The sequence below is a fragment of the Parus major genome, chromosome 18 (assembly GCF_001522545.3).
Source record: "Parus major isolate Abel chromosome 18, Parus_major1.1, whole genome shotgun sequence".
NCBI lineage: Eukaryota > Metazoa > Chordata > Aves > Passeriformes > Paridae > Parus > Parus major.
In genome coordinates, this window is record NC_031786.1 from 4,661,012 (window position 1) to 4,664,802 (window position 3,791).

Below are 3,791 nucleotides of genomic sequence, written 5' to 3' on the forward strand. Positions count from 1 at the left end.
GGGAGAGCCCCGGGACACCCGCCCCAAACCCCCCCGCGGGGCCGCAGCGCCTCCCCGGTAACGGGGAGGAATGTGTTAATGAGATGTTAATGAGCCTGAACGTTTGACCCGGCTCGGGGCATCCGAGAGCGGCGGCTCCCCCGGGGCCGCGGGACCCGGCACTGCCGCCGTGTGAGAAGTCCGGGCTGCGGGGCACGGCGGGCCGGGGGTCCCACCCGGATCTAAGGGAACCGGCCGTCGGGTCTGCGAGCGTTTCCCACGGAGCTCCCCCTGCCTCTGTGCCGGGTGTCACCCGGGATGACAGCGCTGTCAGCAGCACAAGCACGGCTCTTGCCATCTCACAGAACCCTTCACCCAGCCCTGCCCAAGCAGGGTCACCCGGAGCAGGTGGCACAGGAACGTGTCCAACTGGGTTTGGAATGTCTCCAGAGAGGGAAACTCCACAGCATCTCTGTTCCAGGGCTCTGCCACCCTCCATGGAAAGTATTTCCTCACGTTGAGGTAGAAGTTTTTGTGGTTTAGTTAATAGCCATTTTTCGTCATCCTGTCACTGGGCACTACCAAAAAGAGTCTGGACGCTTCCTCCTGGCATCCACCTTGGAGATATTTATATGCATTGTTGAGATCCCCTCTCAGTCTTCTCCAGACCAAACAGGCCCAGCTCCCTTCAGACACTCCTAAGAGATGCTCTGGACCTCAAATCATCTTTGTGGCCTCTGCTGGACCTTCTCCAGCAGCTCCTTGTGTCTCTTGTCCTGAGCAGCCCAGGATGGGACACAGCACTCCGTATGTGCCTCATCAGGGTCAAGTAGCGGGAGAGGGCACACTCTTCCCAATGCACCCCAGGACCCCCCTGCCCTCCTGGCCCCCAGGGCACACTGCCAGCTTACAGTCATCCACCTAGCCCTGTTTTCACTTGAATGGGACTTTCCTCCCCACTCACCATGATCCTCATTCAAGCACGTTTGACTTTCCATCTGCTCTCAGCCCATGCAGGCTGTGCTGGAACATCATTCATCCTGGAGTAACTTCACCCTTCAGGTGCCTGTGGGCATCTGTATCTCCCTTCTTCTCATTTGGGTTTTCTTTTAGATTGCATTTTGCAAAGTTTTACCATCTGTGTTTATTTGTGACTCTCTTCAAAAGTCAGCTTTTAATCATCAGCAAATATAAATAACCATAAATATTACCTAGAAGCAAATAAAGATAAGTTATGTGCATAAACTGCCCAGTATTTAGAAATAAAAGCTGTCGGAGGAACAGTTATGTCCTCTTCTTATGTATCTACTCTATCAATCACATGTGTGACCGGGAACAGGACTCAGGAATGACGAGCTGTGTCTGGAAAGGGTTAGGCTGGAAAAGGTTCTTCCCCCAGAGGGTAGTGGGACACTGAACATGATCCCCAGGGAATGGGCACAGCCCTGAGGCTGCCAGAGATCCAGGAGCGTTTGGACAATGCTCTCAGGCACAGAGTAGGATTCTTGGGGTATCTGTGCAGAGCCAGATGTTGGACTCAATGATCCTTGTCAGTTCCTTCCAGCTCAGGATATTATATAATTCAATGATCTATTATTAGGTGCACTGACCAGTGTGTGGTTAAATGATCTGCCTAAAACAAGCAACTGATGAAAGTCCAAAGTACATTCAAATCAATAAAACTGCACTGGCACAACCAAAACCATGAAGACTGGGGATTGTGACCATCAGGCCCTGCAGAACCAGAGACAAGTGACAGGAACAGACTCAGGGCATGGCTGAGCAGGGCTTGGGAGAACCTTGGGATGCCACAGGTGCCACGTGGTTCACAGCTGGAGCACAGGTGTGATAGCAGCAGCACAAGAGTTTTTCAAGTGTCACCTAAGCAAGGGAAAAAACCCATGGATTATTAAATGACTGTACACATACCAATGTTGCCTCAGACCGCCAAATTGATGGTTAGTGGAAACCTTTAATTATAGAGGTACAGATGAGTGACACAAAGGTTAGGGTGATTGCCAATCCATATGCAGATGTGGTACAGAATGTTTCTTCTATGTTGCCTAGAGAAAAAACAGATACATTTAGGAGATATGATAAGCAGCAAAGAAGAGCAAGTAGAACAGAAGATGTACAAGTAATGGGGATACTGGGAAACACCAGTAATAAGATTAGTTTTGGGTAGAACTTCAACTTGAGGACAACTACTTGTGTTTTTATGATTATTGACCCAACTCAGCAGAAAGAAACAGCATTTTCAACACCACAGAAGGACAGGAAACCTGCACTGCTTCACTGCTTGACACTGAATGGGGTAAATTATGGGTAGATCAGTGCAAGTGTGGAATTAGAGGAAGCCTCTCTGAGCACTGTGTGTAGTTACAGACCCTGCATTTCCAACACACAGGAGCTGGGAATTTCCTGGATGAGAAAGCCAAAATAACTTTTCCTAATTTAAAGACCAACCAGCAAAGCTTAGCAGAGCACCTGAGCATGGTGCTGGAGCTGTTATTTTCGGTCTCACACAACAGGAACAGTAATTTAACTCCAGCTATGCTAGACAGTCAGGTTTTATCCCAAATAGCCTAAATTTCAGGCTGTCAAGACAGCATGTTGTTGTCTGTACAATAAATTACTGATTTTTACTTGCTGCTTTTTTCCAAAGGTGGCTCCTAATTCCTTCGTGCTGTTTTGACCACTGGCTGACCCCACTAGGTAAAGGTTTTACTCCAGGTAAAGCCAACCAAGACGAAACAGAGCTAATGATACACTACCTGGATTTCTCCATTTTCCAATTGCAATACAATTTTTGTGTTCTTAGCCTAGCATTCACCCATAAAATGTTTATTTTATGGCTTATGAAGGACTATGCAGCTGCTTAGTTTTTGTATTGAAAAGATCTTGATGGGTGCCTTATTTAAAAAAAAAAAATATCTCAACCCCTGTTTATATTCCTGCTCATGGTTGTTTCCATCACTGGGATCAGTTATATGGCCTAAATATCCAATTATTTTCAAACCAAGTACCCCGTGGTTAATGTTCCATTAAGATTTTCTCTTTTTTTTTTTTTTTTTGAGTGATTATTATCTTTAGCAAAGACAATCTGCAAGGCCATTTTAAAGTCGAAAAATCTTCGTACTTTTCAAGGGTCCTTCTACCAAGGTGCCCTAAGGACATGATGATCACCACCCCGAACCGTCCCACCTGGGGTCCCCGAGCACCCACGGGCACCGATGGCCACCGCGGGGTGGGTTCGGGGGATGCTCAGCCGGAGCCCCAAGGTCAGGGGCCGGTTTAGGACTGCAGCGGGTCCCGAGCACCGCGGGGCGGCCACCAGGGGGGACCGGGCACCCCGACACCTGAAGAGCCCTGGCCCCGGTGCGGGGAAGGCACCGCTGGCTCCGTGAGGGGAGGACACGCAATGGGGTCAGCGACAACGACGAGGCCGCGACCCGCTCCCCTCACGGCGCCCCCGGGCCCCGCCAGCCGCTCACGCGGGGCGGGGGGCAGCGCGCGCGGGGCCGTCACGTGAGCGCGCGCGCGCGGGCCCTGACCTACTTTGGGCCAATGGCGGGGCCGGCGGGCGGGAGCGCGCACAGCCCCCTCAGCGCCTCCCCCGCTCCGCCCCCGCCGCGGCAGAACCGGGGCGTCCCTGCGGGAAAAGCGGTGTCCCTGTGGGGAAAGGGCACGTCCTGGTGGCGGGGGTCCTGCCGAGGGATGGGGATCCGGCCGGGGAGGGGTTGTCCGGGGTGTGCAGCCGAAGGAAGGGGGTGTCCAGGCTGGGAGGGTTGTGCTGAGGGTCAGACCTGGCC

General features: G+C 51.9%; 1 long non-coding RNA gene across 2 annotated transcripts; it reads right to left on the reverse strand.

The window, feature by feature from the left end:
• Window positions 1–837: 837 nt before the first annotated feature.
• Window positions 838–3,456, reverse strand: LOC107212353. 2 transcript variants are annotated; one of them, XR_004499769.1, is made up of 3 exons: window positions 3,184–3,456; window positions 1,909–2,042; window positions 838–1,190 (listed from the first exon to the last, which is right to left on the reverse strand). It is a non-coding gene; the product is annotated as an uncharacterized LOC107212353 (long non-coding RNA). The 2 variants fall into 2 exon arrangements; XR_001524432.2 differs by having other exon boundaries at window positions 3,119–3,456.
• Window positions 3,457–3,791: the final 335 nt, after the last annotated feature.